Source organism: Oncorhynchus tshawytscha, linkage group LG08 (genome assembly GCF_018296145.1).
Source record: "Oncorhynchus tshawytscha isolate Ot180627B linkage group LG08, Otsh_v2.0, whole genome shotgun sequence".
In the NCBI taxonomy this organism is placed as follows: Eukaryota; Metazoa; Chordata; class Actinopteri; order Salmoniformes; family Salmonidae; genus Oncorhynchus; species Oncorhynchus tshawytscha.
The window spans coordinates 69,232,419-69,251,105 of record NC_056436.1 but is presented as its reverse complement, the minus strand read 5'-3'; the positions used below and the strand labels follow the sequence as shown (position 1 = coordinate 69,251,105).

The window sequence follows — 18,687 nt, the reverse complement described above, 5'->3', positions numbered from 1 at the left end:
TGGTATTATGTAAAGGGGGTTTATTAGCAGAACACTACTATGGTATTATGTAAAGGGGGTTTATTAGCAGAACACTACTTCTATGGTATTATGTAAAGGGGGTTTATTAGCAGAACACTACTTCTATGGTATTATGTAAAGGGGTTTATTAGCAGAACTATGGTATTATGTAAAGGGGGTTTATTGGTATTATGTAAAGGGGGTTTATTAGCAGGACACTACTTCTATGGTATTATGTAAAGGGGGTTTATTAGCAGAACACTACTATGGTATTATGTAAAGGGGGTTTATTAGCAGAACACTACTATGGTATTATGTAAAGGGGGTTTATTAGCAGAACACTACTTCTATGGTATTATGTAAAGGGGGTTTATTAGCAGAACACTACTTCTATGGTATTATGTAAAGGGGGTTTATTAGCAGAACACTATGGTATTATGTAAAGGGGGTTTATTAGCAGGACACTACTTCTATGGTATTATGTAAAGGGGGTTCATTAGCAGAACACTACTTCTATGGTATTATGTAAAGGGGGTTTATTAGCAGAACACTACTATGGTATTATGTAAAGGGGTTTATTAGCAGAACACTACTTCTATGGTATTATGTAAAGGGGGTTTATTAGCAGAACACTACTTCTATGGTATTATGTAAAGGGGGTTTATTAGCAGAACACTACTTCTATGTTATTATGTAAAGGGGGTTTATTAGCAGAACACTACTTCTATGGTATTATGTAAAGGGGGTTTATTAGCAGAACACTACTTCTATGGTATTATGTAAAGGGGGTTTATTAGCAGAACACTACTTCTATGGTATTATGTAAATGGGGGTTATTAGCAGAACACTACTACTATGTTATTATGTAAAAGGGGGTTTATTAGCAGAACACTACTACTATGTTATTATGTAAAGGGGGTTTATTAGCAGAACACTACTATGGTATTATGTAAAGGGGGTTTATTAGCAGAACACTACTATGGTATTATGTAAAGGGGGGTTTATTAGCAGAACACTACTTCTATGGTATTATGTAAAGGGGGGTTTATTAGCAGAACACTACTTCTATGGTATTATGTAAAGGGGGGTTTATTCTACATGGACCTGTTACTACATTTGATAGTTATTAAAACTCTTAGTTTAGAATATCTACATCAATTCAGCAATTGCATTCTTCTGTAGTCTGTAGTCTACTGACCTATTCAAAGCCACCTCCGGCATCTCACCATACAGCTGTCTGTAGTTATTGAACTCAACCTGCAGGAGGTTTGTTTGTTGTGATTGAGTGGGGAGAAACCGCTGTGGCCAAGGTTATGACAGATGGGTGTGTCTTGGTGGAGGCAAGGACACACCAAAGAAACACCACATTCCCAAACCAAAAAACAAGGCCAAATCAGCAGGCGCCGTTTCCCTTTAAGATTAGCCTAAAAACAACATGGTGTTGAATGTTCTTCTTCCATCCACTTACCTTGTTGCTGCTGTACCAAGTGGTTTCTATTCCAAATCAGTTTGCATCTTAAATGCCTGTAGTGCATAGCTACTTGTGGGCTGGCTCCTCGTCAAAGAACAGCAGTATCTCTACAGGTAAGGCCCTGCTAAATTGTCACAGCACATGATCTGGCTGTGTGGGAGCCTCCAGGGAAAATGCATATTCCCCAGATTGCAGAGGTAAGCGTATCGTGACAGAAGACCTCGAGGGGAAAAGAAAAGCTTACAGAGGAGCCTGCTTGGGCGGGAGTGACTGGAGACTCATCCCTGTAGGGGGCGTAGTATGTATGACTCACTGTTCTTGCATCAGGTGCTGCGGGACAGGATATGATCCAGTCCAGCCAGCTTCTGCTCCCCTTTCTCCTCCAGAGAGCTCCACACAGTCCTGTATAATTATGCAAAAATATTCCCACACAGCCATTGGGCCCAACTTAAACCTCCCCTTCCAATTGTTCCAGACAGCATTGGCTGTCAAACACAGATTTGGCTCCTTGTCACAAATCAATGTGTTTGATTTGGATTCTGTTGAAGCATTCGCTTTGAAATGGAGGTTTGGAAAAGTGCTTGAGGATTCTACAGAAAGGCAGTGGCAGCCCACCTGCTGAGATAGTCTGCTGTTATGCACCTGCCTCATGCATGATAATGGAAACGTAGTGCATAGGAACTGCAGCCAGTCTGGAGTACGGATGTCATCAAGCTTAAAACTAACAGAAGTATTTCCTTTTAGTCCCTGATAAAGTATCCATATTTTATATATAAACATAACAATCTGTTATGATGGCTGGACTGTTATGTTATCTGTTATGTTATGTCTGGACAAAATGTGTCATATTATGCAAAGGTGTTCTGGGGGCTGACTGTGTTTAAAGCAAGATTGTCTGTCATATTCATATTAAGACAATAAAATGATAAAGATTCTCACAGAAATAACATCCGCTATTAACCTAAGACATTTTATGCAATAGGATTCAATCGAACATGAGAAGAGGAATGAAAAACAGTACAGTGTCAGATTAGTTACATTTCTTCCAGTGAGTGGTTTGGAGTGGGACTCTCTAAGCTCTGCAGCTAGGGAATAAGCAGTCATCAGGTTTATTACAAAGGACCCATTTGGGCATGTCTTGATGGGCTGCTGAAAATATTTTAGCCACTGTGCTCTTTGTCTTGTGTCAGTGTCCTAGAAATGGCTTGAGTGAGTTTATAGCCCTGTGGGCAGCCTCACTTAGGCTAGTCTTAGAATGGCTACTTGGCCCTTAGACTTCATAGTGCAATGAAAGACTTCATAGTGCAATGTTCTTTCTGGCCTCATCATCTGCACAGTGAGAAAAGACTGTTTCCCCCTGGTCCTGTTATGCTGTTATGTTTCTCCACACTTAAGAGAGAGGGTGTGTGCGCGTGTGTGTCTAGCCCGGTCTTAGCCCCTTCAGTTGAAACTTGTGCCGCCTCAGTTCAAAATTAGTGAGTGACAGGTTGGCACAATGGACAGAGCGCGGCGTGGTATGTGTTGAGTGGGGGGTCTATGGAAAGCTACTGTTGATTGCGAAGATGGAGGATTTTTTCATTGAAGTAAAAGGAAAGTTAGAGACCATGTCTACAGTGAATAGCCTACAAGGCAGGGCTCCAGACTGCCACCATTTAGTCACATTTTACGACCCTCACGAAAAAATCCTATTTTTTAGGAGGCTAATATCATGATTTGGTCAAACAGTAAAGTACATTATCCTCATGATTCCTGTAATGAAAGTGTCTGCCTGCCTGTCTGCCTTCCCCTGTACCTGTTTTACTGGGTCCTGCTGCTGTGTTGAGTGAGCCACTCTCATTTCCCAGGGGAAAGAAATGCTCAGAGAGAAAGAAAAGTGTTCTGATTATATAACATTTTAAAATCCAATTGCTGGGAAAACACTGCTGTTGTCACAGCTGGAGAGAGAATGTTCTCTGCTTTCTGTACGTATAGCCTACTTTTTATTTCTCAACTCTCAATTATGAACTCAATAGCAACTATTTTACAAATATATTTGATATGGCTTTGAGATATGGAGAGTGTGAAATGTGCATTGGCCATTGTGAGTGCATAGGCCTCATTGGGCGGTAGTCTAGCAATGTGTCACCTTCTGTCCTTAGTTCCTTTGTTTTGACTTTGTTTTAGTATGGTCAGGGCGTGAGTTGGTTTTTGTGTTCGGCCTAGTATGGTTCTCAATCAGAGGCAGGTGTCGTTAGTTGTCTCTGATTGAGAATCATACTTAGGTAGCCTTTTTCCACCTGGGTTTTGTGGGTGTTTATTTTCTGTTCAGTGTTTTTCCAGCACCATTCAGGACTGTTCGTTTGTTTTATTTATTGTTTCAGTGTTCAATTACTTTATTAAAGAATATCGACACTTACCACGCTGCACCTTGGTCCTCACCTCCTTCCACCTACGACGACACACGTTACACAATGCAACCTTTTTTGGGACATTAAATGCGCTGTTAGATTAATACATGGCTACTATGAGTGGTTATTATCTTTAGAGTTAGTGATCTAGCTAATGTCTTTTGAGTTTCCACTTACTCAGGTGGTAAATTAGCCCCAAATGAATTAGGTTATGATCGAGCACATAATGCAAAGGCAAATTCATAGATTTCATTCATAGATTTAGGGCCAACCTGTCACTTCATAGTCAAAAGCATTTGAACTTTTATTTTTTATTGTGATATAAGCAGAATTCAATTCCAATGCAAGAACCCAATGACTCCCCTGCAGCTACATATGGTTGTTTCATCATAGCGATAGATTCATTCTATTCTGGTTGTCTTCGTGTCCTATTGTTTTCTGTGTTGTAAATGGAACTGTTCGTGTTGGAAACGTGTTTATGTTACGCGTGTCGAATTTGATTCACAGAAGTGTATTGTGCCATATCACAACATGTTGCTGAACTCACGAGCAAGCCTATAGGCCTATTTGTTTGTCAAGACAGCTGTGGATGGCTGCATCTCACTGTAGTAGGCTGTAGGCTGCATCTCACTGTAGTAGGCTGTAGGCTGCATCTCACTGTAGTAGGCTGTAGGCTGCATCTCACTGTAGTAGGCTGTAGGCTGCATCTCACTGTAGTAGGCTGTAGGCTGCATCTCACTGTAGTAGGCTGTAGGCTGCATCTCACTGTAGTATGCTGTAGGCTGCATCTCACTGTAGTAGGCTAGGCTGCATCTCACTGTAGTAGGCTGTAGACTGCATCTCACTGTAGTAGGCTGTAGGCTGCATCTCACTGTAGTAGGCTGTAGACTGCATCTCACTGTAGTAGGCTGTAGGCTGCATCTCACTGTAATAGGCTGTATCTCACTGTAGTAGGCTGCATCTCACTGTAGTAGGCTGTAGGCTGCATCTCACTGTAGGCTGTAGGCTGCATCTCACTGTAGTAGACTGTAGGCTGCATCTCACTGTAGTAGGCTGCATCTCACTGTAGTAGGCTGCATCTCACTGTAGTAGGCTGTATATCACTGTAGTAGGCTGCATCTCACTAGTAGGCTGCATCTCACTGTAGTAGGCTGCATCTCACTGTAGTAGGCTGCATCTCACTGTAGTAGGCTGCATCTCACTGTAGTAGGCTGCATCTCACTGTAGTAGGCTGCATCTCACTGAAGTAGTCTGCATCTCACTGAAGTAGGCTGCATCTCACTGTAGTAGGCTGCATCTCACTGTAGTAGACTGCATCTCACTGTAGTAAGCTGCATCTCACTGTAGTAGGCTGTAGGCTGCATCTCACTGTAGTAGGCTGTAGGCTGCATCTCACTGTAGTAGTCTGTATATCACTGTAGTAGGCTGCATCTCACTGTAGTAGGCTGTAGGCTGTATATCACTGTAGTAGGCTGTAGGCTGCATCTCACTGTAGTAGGCTGTAGGCTGCATCTCACTGTAGTAGGCTGCATCTCACTGTAGCAGGCTGTAGGCTGCATCTCACTGTAGTAGGCTGCATCTCACTGTAGTAGGCTGTAGGCTGCATCTCACTGTAGTAGGCTGTAGGCTGCATCTCACTGTAGTAGGCTGCATCTCACTGTAGTAGGCTGCATCTCACTGTAGTAGGCTGCATCTCACTGTAGTAGGCTGCATCTCACTGTAGTAGGCTGTAGGCTGCATCTCACTGTAGTAGGCTGCATCTCACTGTAGCAGGCTGTAGGCTGCATCTCACTGTAGTAGGCTGTAGGCTGCATCTCACTGTAGTAGGCTGCATCTCACTGTAGTAGGTTATTTGGATCTCCATTCACCTTTTGTTCACTGCGTTTGTTTACTGTTAATGTAACTATCCTCAATATAGACTGTGTTACGCCTTTATCGATCTGATATTTTGTTTAGGCCTACTCCTTGGTACCGCTATTTTGTTCTGTTCACATTCATTTGTTTGCATTCAGTTGTTCGGTATTTTAAGCCAAACTGCTATTGAGTATTTTTGTTTTGCATGCATGAATAACTAGGCTACTATTTTCATTTAGTTTGCATTATTTTGTTACGACAGCGGTCTGTACAGCTGCATTCACACAGGCTGTTTGTATTAGGTGAATTACCCTATCTATTTTGTAGTGACTAAAACTAGCTGTAGGGCGCTGATACATTGTGCTGATACAAACGTGAATACTGTAGCCTACCTGTCACTTCAGACGCACTCAATGATCTCGGAAGTCTCTGCATTTGAGCTTTATGTTTATTGTGGTAGACAATGCCTTGCAAAATAAATTCAGACCCCTTGGATTTCTTCACATTTTATTGTGTTACAAAGTGGGATTTTTTGGTCAACAATCTGCACAAAATACTCTCATGTCAAAGTGGAAGAAAAATACTTTTTAAAATGTTTATTTTATTTTTTACAGATTAATAAAAAATACATCAAATATAGTTGTTGCGTAAGTATTCAGCTCCCTTAACACAATAAAATGTTTAAAAAGTCCAAGAGGTCTGAATACTTTTGCAAGGCACTGTAGTGTGATATAATCAGGATTCAAAAAATTATTCCATTGCAAGAACCCACAAAAATTGTGCCCCCTCACTGATTTCAGCTGCCCCCTTAGGCACTTTATCCTGCCTCCGGGTCTGGTGTAGTCTGATGAAAGGGAGTTCCTTGGGGCGCCTCCTGTCACTCGGTCATCAGTCAAACAGATGTGGATATTTCTCTGTCATTTCTCTGTCATTGTTCTCATTCATGTAATTTACAGATTCATTTTAGCTTAACAACGCCATAGATAGTAGTGCATCGATAAAAAGAGATTTGTTGATGCTAAGATGGGAATCCACAGAAGCAAGACAGATGTCGTTTACTTCACTAGTAAATAGAGCTCCAGTGAGGCCTACAATGCCTAGGGATAAACGTTATGAACTCATAAAACAAGACACGATAAAAGCCACAAAACAAAAAGCTGAGAGGTTAACTGCTATGTTGAAATGTACATCCAAAGTGTAGTTGCAAGCCACATTTAACCAGGGCTCCGCTTAACGCCACCACCCATATGGATAATACCTACACCAATTACAGGGCTCTGCTTAACTCCACCACCCATATGGATAATAACTACACCAATTACAGGGCTCTGCTTAACTCCACCACCCATATGGATAATACCTACACCAATTACAGGGCTCTGCTTAACTCCACCACCCATATGGATAATATACACCAATTACAGGGCTCTGCTTAACTCCACCACCCATATGGATAATACCTACACAATTACAGGGCTCTGCTTAACTCCACCACCCATATGGATAATACCTACACCAATTACAGGGCTCCGCTTAACTCCACCACCCATATGGATAATACCTACACCAATTACAGGGCTCTGCTTAACTCCACCACCCATATGGATAATACCTACACCAATTACAGGGCTCCGCTTAACTCCACCACCCATATGGATAATACCTACACCAATTACAGGGCTCTGCTTAACTCCACCACCCATATGGATAATAACTACACCAATTACAGGGCTCTGCTTAACTCCACCACCCATATGGATAATAACTACACCAATTACAGCGCTCCGCATAACGCCACCACCCATATGGATAATAACTACACCAATTACAGGGCTCCCCTTAACACCACCACCCATATGGCTAATAACCACACCAATTACAGGGCTCTGCTTAACGCCACCACCCATATGGCTAATAACTACACCAATTACAGGGCTCTGCTTAACTCCACCACCCATATGGCTAATAACTACACCAATTACAGGGCTCTGCTTAACGCCACCACCCATATGGCTAATAACTACACCAATTACAGGGCTCTGCTTAACTCCACCACCCATATGGATAATAACTACACCAATTACAGGCTCCCCTTAACACCACCACCCATATGGCTAATAACTACACCAATTACAGCGCTCCCATAACGCCACCACCCATATGGATAACTACACCAATTACAGGGCTCCCCTTAACACCACCACCCATATGGCTAATAACTACACCAATTACAGCGCTCCGCTTAACGCCACCACCCATATAGATAATAACTACACCAATTACAGGGCTCCCCTTAACACCACCACCCATATGGCTAATAACTACACCAATTACAGGACTCCGCTTAACGCCACCACCCATATGGATAATAACCACACCAATTACAGGGCTCTGCTTAACGCCACCACCCATATGGCCAATAACTACACCAATTACAGGGCTCTGCTTAACGCCACCACCCATAGGGCTAATAACTACACCAATTACAGGACTCCGCTTAATGCCACCACCCATATGGCTAATAACTAGACCAATTACAGGGCTCTGCTTAACTCCACCACCCATATGGATAATAACTAGACCAATTACAGGGCTCTGCTTAACACCACCACCCATATGGATAATAACTAGACCAATTACAGCGCTCTGCTTAACTCCACCACCCATATGGATAATAACTAGACCAATTACAGGGCTCTGCTTAACTCCACCACCCATATGGATAATAACTAGACCAATTACAGGCTCTGCTTAACTCCACCACCCATATGGATAATAACTAGACCAATTACAGGCTCTGCTTAACTCCACCACCCATATGGATAATAACTAGACCAATTACAGGGCTCTGCTTAACTCCACCACCCATATGGATAATAACCAGATCGATTACAGGGCTCTGCTTAACGCCACCACCCATATGGATAATAACCAGATCGATTACAGGGCTCTGCTTAACCCCACCACCCATATGGATAATAACCAGATCGATTACAGGGCTCTGCTTAACCCCACCACCCACCCATATGGATAATAACTAGACCAATTACAGGCTCTGCTTAACTCCACCACCCATATGGATAATAACCAGATCAATTAGCTCGTCAATGTAACTTCAAAGTCCGCCAGTATCCTCACTTTCACCTAATTCACCTCTGCACTGCAAAATACAGCAAGTGATGACAATTTGCCATCGTAATTCCATTATTTAAAAAATGTACAGTACGAGATAAGATTTATTTTTAACTAAGAGTTCTGTGGTCTTTCACCTCAGATGCTTTGCATTACATTAATTTGTAGGCCAGGTTGCACAGAACTTAAAATATTTGCTTATAAGGTCGATTTTGCGATCAGTGCATTCTTGGGTCTTCATTTTGCTTGATGTGGATTATGCTAAAAGCATCATTCTGGGCTCAAGAACTCTTACATCAATAATATCCAGTCATGAGCACTGCTTATTGAATAGACTACTACAACTACATGAACAGTGTCATGTTCACTGTGTTGGAAAGAGTAAGTGTGCCTCATACTGCTGGTGGATAAACACCTTGTGAACAGAGCGCATCAATAGATTTAGCTTTTTAAAGCTACTTTGACAAGTGTACAAAACCATGTTTTGAGTGCATGAAATTGAAATATAAAGCTCAAGACATCAACACTCAATGTGATGGTTCTGGAGATGGATATCACTCCTTAGAAGACAGACTCCCTGAATTACACAACCATCCAAGTATAAATAAGCCCGCAGATGCTGTTAGTTCCTAAATACAAGCGTTTTTTTCCCCTTCAGTTTTCTCTAAATCTCTTTAAGTTCTCCACAGATTTCAGTTTAGATAACTTCACAGGTAGACAATGATTGCGGTATTGCTGTAAAAGTGAATGTCTCTGTAGAATTGTTGTTTTTCACAGAGTAACAATCACAAGTTATTTAACATGTTTTTCTCTCTCCACTTTATTACTACATGTAGCGAGTGCTACCTAAATGAAGGCAGCCTAAATATTTCAGATCCGAAAATATTTTCCCTCGAATAACAGTATTAAAATTCCATTTGCCCTCTGCAAACCAACTAAGTTCTTCACCTCTTTAGCCCATTGTAATGGTGTCCTCTGCCACTTGTTCTACCTTCCTAGCAATAGTCAGTAGTGAGTTGTCTCATAGCACTTAACTTATTTTTGTGGGTTTACAGTACATTTTAATGTCATTGAATGCATAGAAAAAAAATCTTCAAACATAGTTTACTATTCATAGTCTAATACATGTATGTGCATATCATGTTTCATGATGTTGCAGTCTTACAGCCTGATTATAAGACCTGTTTATACCGGTGCCCACAGAGATTTAAATGCAGCCTACTTAAATTAGGCTTTTTTTTACATACAGCCACTTATCACATAGAGGCTGCTGTGATGAACAGCGCTTAGGACCCAAGCTCTATGTACGTCGAGACAGTTAATTCTTAGGACACATATGTACAGTACCAGTTTGGTCAAATAGCCCTTACACAGCCTGAAGGTATGTTGGGTCATTGTCCTGTTGAAAACAAATTATAGTCCCACTAAGCGCAGATGGGATGGCGTATCGCTGCAGAATGCTGTGGTAACCATACTGGTTAAGTGTATATTGAATTCTAAATAAATCACAGACAGTGTCACCAGCAAAGCACCCCCACACCATCACACCTCCTCCTCTATACGTCATGGTAGGAACCACACATGCGGAGATCATCCATTCACCTACTCTGCATCTCACAAAGACACAGTGACTGGAACCAAAAATCTCAGATTTGGAATCATCAGACCAAAGGACCAATTTCCACCGGTCTAATGTCATGTTTCTTGGCCCAAGCAAGTCTCTTCTTATTATTGGTGTCCTTTAGTATTGGTTTCTTTGCAGCAATTCAACCATGAAGGTGTGATTCACACAGTCTCCTCTGAATAGTTGATGTTGGATGTGTCTGTTTCTTGAACTATGTGAAGCATTTATTTGGGCTGCAATTTCTAAGGCTGGTAACTCTAATGAACTTATCCTCTGCAGCAGAGGTAACTCTGGGTCCTCCTTTTCTGTGGAGGCCCTCATGAGAGACAGTTTCATCATAGCGCTTGATGGTTTTTGCGACTGCACTTGAAGAAACTTTCAAAGTTCTTGAAATGTTCCGTTTTGACTGACCTTCAAGTATTGATGCACTGTCTTTTCTCTTTGCTTATTTGAGCCGTTCTTGCCCCAATATGGACTTGGTCTTTTACCAAATAGGGCTATCTTCTGTATACCACCCCTACCTTGTCACAACACAACCGGTTGGCTCAAATGCATTAAGAAGGAAAGAAATTCCACAAATGAACTTTTATCAAGGCAAACCTGGTATTCCAGGTTACTACCTCGTGAAGCTGGTTGAGAGAACGCCAAGAGTGTGCAAAGCTGTCATCAAGGCAAAGGGTGGCTCTCAAATATAAAAACTATTTTGAGTTGTTTAACACTTTTTTTTACTTATTACCTGATTCCATATGTGCTATTTCATAGTTTTGGTGTCTTCACTGTTATTCTACAGTAAATAGTAAAAATATAGAAAAACCCTTGAATGAGTAGGTGTGTCCAAACTTTTGACTGGTACTGTATATCAAGTCAAGGTCATCCATGGCCCCAGGCACTATTGCTTATTTTAGAGAATACACACCAACTGTCTTCAGTGCTGTCTTCGTCAATTAGATTTGCTTATGTCAACTGTTCGGCCATGGATGACATCCTCCATACAGTATGTTCTCCTCCAATCAACATGGCTTATGGGGGTGGTGTGTTGGTAGTCCACAGCTGGTACTAGTAGCTAAATCCTGTGGTGACTTTGCTGGTTAATTTGCTAAGCATTTGTTTACAGTACTGATCATTTTTCAGTTGGTAATGCTGATGCAAACAGTAGAGAATGATCTACTGAAAGCTTAGCTGTACACTCTCCTGCACTACTAGAGCTATAGAACTGTCAGGCTTTGTTTCTGTCAATGTGTGATGCCTGACAATATGTTTGTATGTAATGCATAGCCTACATGCTCCAAGATGTCTGAACAAAATACCCTCAACATTTCTACTTTTGAAATAACATATATTTCGCTGTAAATGATAATCCTTCAGTGTGTTGAAGTATATTCAGCAGTCGTTTTATCTTCTATTTCTCCTCTCTCTGCTAATTAAGTATACTCTCTCCCGCTGGGTCACTGCCTAGAAATAACTCCAATTATTTGCCTGACTCCTCCACATCCCATCCTGTGAAGTGTGCAGTGAATCACTGACTCTAACTGGTCAACAGTGGTGCCTCCCTCCTGTGTTGAGAGCTCTGTTCAGCTCATTCTGACGCCTGTCTTCCACACTGCCTGCCAGAACAGTGCTATCTCCAGCAGGTCACTGGTTCAGTAGTTTGTCCACTCAAAAGGGAAGGAAATATGCTACAGTGTTTAACCGTTCCTCATCGCGTGTTTTAATTGCTCTGGAAGCATGTGGGACTCTAATTGGTTTAGAAGGGCTTGCTTTAGAAATGTCTGAAGCTTAAACAAAAGTGCCTTTTGCTTTGAGCTATAGGGAAATATACACGCTTAACTTTAATAGAAATGACTTATTTCCTGGAAGATGCTTAGGGTATGTTAATGGACCAGGTGAAATGGAAAGTACTGTCTGAACTGAATAAGATAATTAAAATGTATTTACATTTAAGGTATGTCTGAACTGAATAAGATAATTAAAATGTATTTACATTTAAGGTATGTCTGAACTGAATAAGATAATTAAAATGTATTTACATTTAAAGTATGTCTCAACTGAATAAGATAGTTTAAATGTAAATATATTTTAATTATGTCTGAACGGAATAAGAGAGAATTCAAATGGGATGATATTTTGGGAGAATAATATCTTCTTTGCTTAGGCTTACCATCACTCCCATGGCTATCTGCCAATAAGCTCCAGTATACCATGTGGCCTTTTCTCCAATTTGACATGACCAATGATGGTTCCTAAGAGTTTCAGATTTTGACAGAAGTGTCAAATTATTGACACTGCATGGTTGACCCTGAAGCCAACTATGTTATAACAAAACTCTCGAGTGGTGTTCATATCCATTTCTATTACTCTGGGCTGTATTAGAAAGATCAGGTTTTTTCAAAGCATGTCTGCTGAGAAAAAAGCAAAAAATGAATAATTTTGAATTCATAAATGATAAATGATAAGAACAGGGATATCTCTTTTCCACCTTGAAAAGTGCTATTGCTGTTATCCCTCAAGCCATCAGGGTTAGCTGTGTAACAAGGCTAATAGGTATCACTGTGGCTCTGACTATGCCCTATTTTCCCTGGTATCTCATTCAGCTAGATTCAGACTCCTTATTTCAAACCCCTTTGTTTGAATCATGTGGAATAACAGGATCAAATCCAAGATGTAGGTTGTCGATACTAAAAATAAATGCGCGTAGGCAGAGTGGTTATTGACAGAGGAAAACATGATTTCCTTTGGATTTAAAGAATTTGTAATGAGCAGCAACCTGGCTGGTGGAGTCCATTTAAAGTGATGTTTTCTGCTAAATGGAGACTTCACACTGTTAGAGAATAAATATATTCCATTTAGCAACATTATGGGTAGTGCCGGAAATCGAACCCACTATCCTGGCGTTGCTCTATCAACTGAGCTACAGAGGACTGAAAAAATACATATTTTGTTATGTATTCACTGTACATACTGTAGAGCACAGTATAGTTGGACCAAAGGTCCCGCCGAACACAAGCCTCATGTGAACCATCCTGATCTCTATTCTCTTTCGCTAGTGAGACACGGCTAAATAATGTAAGCAAAGACAACATGACAGTTGCATGTGTCATTCCTGCTCTGTCAAATTAAAAACAACGTGTTTGAATAGAAATCCCCATCGAGTCCTTTCATGGTTTGAAGTAGACAGTCTTCAGTAACACTTAAACATTTAGTAAGGTCTTTCAAAGGGCATATTGTTTTTCGACTTGGCTTTATTTAACAAGCGATAAAAATGTCTTCAGTTGTTCCAGGCTTGATGTAAAGAGCTGCTTGAGAAAAGACGTAGCACTTTTGATTGCTTGTTGTCATCACATCCAGCTCTACTTGAAGGAGAGTAGGCCCCAGTGCCCAGTAGGAGGCCTCCATTCAGCCATAAATATGTCCTGAATATGCCCCAGTGCCCAGTAGGAGGCCTCCATTCAGCCATAAATATGTCCTGAGTAGGCCCCAGTGCCCAGTAGGAGGCCTCCATTCAGCCATAAATATGTCCTGAGTAGGCCCCAGTGCCCAGTAGGAGGCCTCCATTCAGCCATAAATATGTCCTGAGTAGGCCCCAGTGTCCAGCAGGAGGCCTCCATTCAGCCATAAATATGTCCTGAGTAGGCCCCAGTGCCCAGTAGGAGGCCTCCATTCAGCCATAAATATGTCCTGAATATGCCCCAGTGCCCAGTAGGAGGCCTCCATTCAGCCATAAATATGTCCTGAGTAGGCCCCAGTGCCCAGTAGGAGGCCTCCATTCAGCCATAAATATGTCCTGAATAGGCCCCAGTGCCCAGTAGGAGGCCTCCATTCAGCCATAAATATGTCCTGAGTAGGCCCCAGTAGCCTACTGGTCTGTCAGTGGAAGCATGTATAATGTTATTTTGTTCATTGACATTTTTACATTTCGTGTTGTCCTTCGCTGTGTAAAATCAAGACACATTAGTTCCTCATTAACAAGCTGCCAACTTCTTTCTGAGCACTCTCTCCACACTTGAGGAAATGAAAAGTAAACAGAGTAAGGGCCAATTCAATCAGGATCACCACAGCATGTAGACCTCACTGGGGTGAGGCCAAACACTATTACTCCAGAATCACCTGGATACAGGTTTTGATTGAATGGACCCCCTAGTGAACTCTATATGGGTCAGTGAGTAGGGGCAGGTAAGCCAGTATCATTTCATATATCGATGTACTTCACAAATCACACACTAACCTGTGCCCCTGCACATTGACTCTGTACCGGCACCCCCCCTGTATATATAGTTATTTTTTTACTGCTGCTCTTTAATTTCTTGTTACTTTTATCTCTTATTCTTTTCTGTATTTTTTTAAAACTCCATTGTTGGTTAGAGGCTCGTAAGTAAGCATTTCACTGTAAGGTCTACACCTGTTGTATTCGGCGCATGTGGCTAATACAATTAGATTTTATTCTATTTGACATCCATAAACCCTGAAACACACATTTGCTGCAGTAGGTTACTCTCTGTTGGATTGGTAGACCCTTCCAGATCTTTCCGTAGACTGTGCATCGACATATAGTAATTGAACAAGATATAACATGATATGAACTAAATCCTATGGCTCTTCCAAAAGTAATAGCATGAGATGATAGTTATGTAGGATTACATGCTGATAGAAGGATTGCAGTATACTGCAGACACCAGTGAACTAGGGGCATATTTGTACGTTTATGTCATTGCATTGTACATTACACCACAAATGGTGTTATACCCTACAATATCGGGAAAGTGACGGAGCATAATACCTTTTCCTTTCCACTGTTAAGACAATGTACTGTATACTTATGCATATTGAATCACATCATAGTTATTTGACATATCCATTTAATCGTCTCACTCCTTTGAATGTAAATGTGATAATACACCAGATGATCATCAAAATGAGTCAGGTATTTCCTCCCTATTTCTTCCTCTCCTGTTCTCTCCCAACTCACTGATAAATGTTTTGTCTGTTTATTCAGTTATTTCTCTTGTCAAACTTAAGGGAATGATATTATTTAGAATATCTTGATGGATCTGCTGAACTCTTTTCAACCCATTCATTATTTGGGTTACGGCAGTAGCTGTGTACTTACAATGGGGCACACACCAACTGTTCTGTCTGTTCTTTAGCAATAAAGAAGTCATGTCTCTGAATCGGATCCAACTAATCTTTTTTGTTTTTGTTTTTTGAGAACACAACTTAATAAAACATATTTTCAGAGGAGTGTAACCTGCAGACTTGTACGTAGCTAGCTGTGATAAAAAAAAAGTGAGTTAAGATAATGTCATCACTGAAAAGATGTTCTGTCAGAACACACAAATAATATCAACTGCCAACGCATCTGGTTACCCATCTACTCCGGCCAAACGCCACACCCACTAATGTTCCTTCTCCACCATGAATGTATGGCGCAATCCTAGGGATAGATAAAGCAGGGGAATTAAATACAGGATGTCATCAGGCAACCTGTGATTCGTAAACCAGGAACATTGTAAGAAATCTGAAGACTCTCAAACATTACCCTTTTGTCCTACTGAACACAGCTGTAGAGGTTTACAGTAATTGAGTCACATGTTGACATCAAACAACCCAACATCTGTGACATGAAAGGATTAGTAGGGAAATTGAAAAAGTGCAAATATGTCATTCCATGGAAGAGATGACTTCAATATAATTAACAGTACGTGGGCTGATGTTCTGGTAGGGCGCTTCTGTACTGCACAGGATACCACAGAAACACAGTTCATTTACCTGAACTTGATTTAGCTAAATAATGAGACCATTAGAAACCATTATTAATAATAATAATAATAATACTATTGATAATAATAATAGATATTCATGTAACTCTTCATAATGATTTTCCTTTGAGGAAGGAAATAATTGTTTTCAGCACTAAATTGATGATACTACAACTACTGCTTGTACTACTGCTGGCACTATTGATGGTACTACTACTTTTACAACTATTGGTACTACTGATGGCACTACCAATGGTACTACTACTCTTACTACTGCTGATACTCTCGCCGGTACTACTGCTGTTACTACTGCTGTTATTACTACTGTTACTACTGCGGGTACTAATACTGCTACTACTGCTGGTACTACTGCTGGCACAATTGATGGTACTACTGCTGTTACTACTGCTGGTACTACTACTGTTACTACTGATGGCACTACTGATGTTACCACTTCCGGTACTACTCCTGTTACTATGCTGGTACTACTACTGTTGCTGGTGCTACTGCTGTTACCACTTCTGGTACTACTACTGTTACTACTGATGGCACTACTGCTGTTACTACTGCTGATACTACTGCTGTTACTACTGATGGTACTACTGCTGTTACTACTGATGGTACTACTGCTGTTACTACTACTACTACTGTTACTACTGCTGGTACTACTGGTACCACTGTTGGCAGTACTGCTGGTACTACTACTGTTGCTACTGCTGGTACTACTACTGTTACTACTGCTGGTACTACTGCTGACACTACTGCTGGTACTACTGATGGCACTACTGCTGTTACTACTGCTGGTACTACTGCTGGTACTGGTGTTACTACTGCTGTTACTACTGCTGGTACTACTTCTGTTACTATGCTGGTACTACTACTGTTGCTGGTGCTACTGCTGTTACCACTTCTGGTACTACTACTGTTACTACTGATGGCACTACTGCTGTTACTACTGCTGGTACTACTGCTGTTACTACTGATGGTACTACTGCTGTTACTACTGATGGTACTACTGCTGTTACTACTACTACTACTACTGTTACTACTGCTGGTACTACTTCTACTACTGGTACCACTGTTGGCAGTACTGCTGGTACTACTACTGTTGCTACTGCTGGTACTACTACTGTTACTACTGCTGGTACTAATGCTGGCACTACTGCTGGTACTACTGATGGCACTACTGCTGTTACTACTGCTGGTACTACTGCTGGTACTGGTGTTACTACTGCTGTTACTACTGCTGGTACTACTTCTGTTACTATGCTGGTACTACTACTGTTGCTGGTGCTACTGCTGTTACCACTTCTGGTACTACTGCTGTTACTACTGATGGCACTACTGCTGTTACTACTGCTGGTACTACTGCTGTTACTACTGCTGTTACTACTACTGTTACTACTGCTGGTACTGGTGTTACTACTGCTGTTACTACTGCTGGTACTACTTCTGTTACTACTGCTGGTACTACTGCTGTTACTGATGTTACTGCTGCTGGTACTACTGCTGGTACTACTGCTGGTAGTACAGCTGTTGTTACTGATGGCACTACTGCTGTTACTACTGCTGGTACTACTACTGTTACTACTGCTGGTACCACTACTGTTACTACTGCTGTTACTACTACTGTTACTACTGCTGTTACTACTGCTGTTACTACTGCCAGTACTACTGCTGGTACTACTGATGGTACTACTGCTGTTACTACTGCAGTTACTACTACTGTTACTACTGCTGTTATTACTGCTGGTACTACTGCTGTTACTACTGATGGCACTACTGCTGGTACTACTGTTGGCACTACTGCTGGTACTACTGCTGTTATTACTGCTGGTACTACTGCTGTTACTACTGATGGCACTACTGCTGTTACTACTGCTGTTACTACTGATGGCACTACTACTGTTACTACTGCTGGTACTACTGCTACTCTTGCTGGTACTACTGCTGTTACTACTAATACTACTGTTACTACTGCTGGTACTAATGCTGGCACTACTGCTGGTACTACTGATGGCACTACTGCTGTTACTACTGCTGGTACTACTGCTGGTACTGGTGTTACTACTGCTGTTACTACTGCTGGTACTACTTCTGTTACTATGCTGGTACTACTACTGTTGCTGGTGCTACTGCTGTTACCACTTCTGGTACTACTGCTGTTACTACTGATGGCACTACTGCTGTTACTACTGCTGGTACTACTGCTGTTACTACTGCTGTTACTACTACTGTTACTACTGCTGGTACTGGTGTTACTACTGCTGTTACTACTGCTGGTACTACTTCTGTTACTACTGCTGGTACTACTGCTGTTACTGATGTTACTGCTGCTGGTACTACTGCTGGTACTACTGCTGGTAGTACAGCTGTTGTTACTGATGGCACTACTGCTGTTACTACTGCTGGTACTACTACTGTTACTACTGCTGGTACCACTACTGTTACTACTGCTGTTACTAC

General features: G+C 41.4%; 1 protein-coding gene across 1 annotated transcript in view; it reads left to right on the top strand.

Moving 5' to 3' along the window:
• LOC112256032 (X-linked interleukin-1 receptor accessory protein-like 2) overlaps window positions 1-18,687 on the top strand; it is a 424,604-nt gene that overhangs the window by 132,450 nt on the left and 273,467 nt on the right. The gene's annotated exons all lie outside the window — the stretch shown is intronic.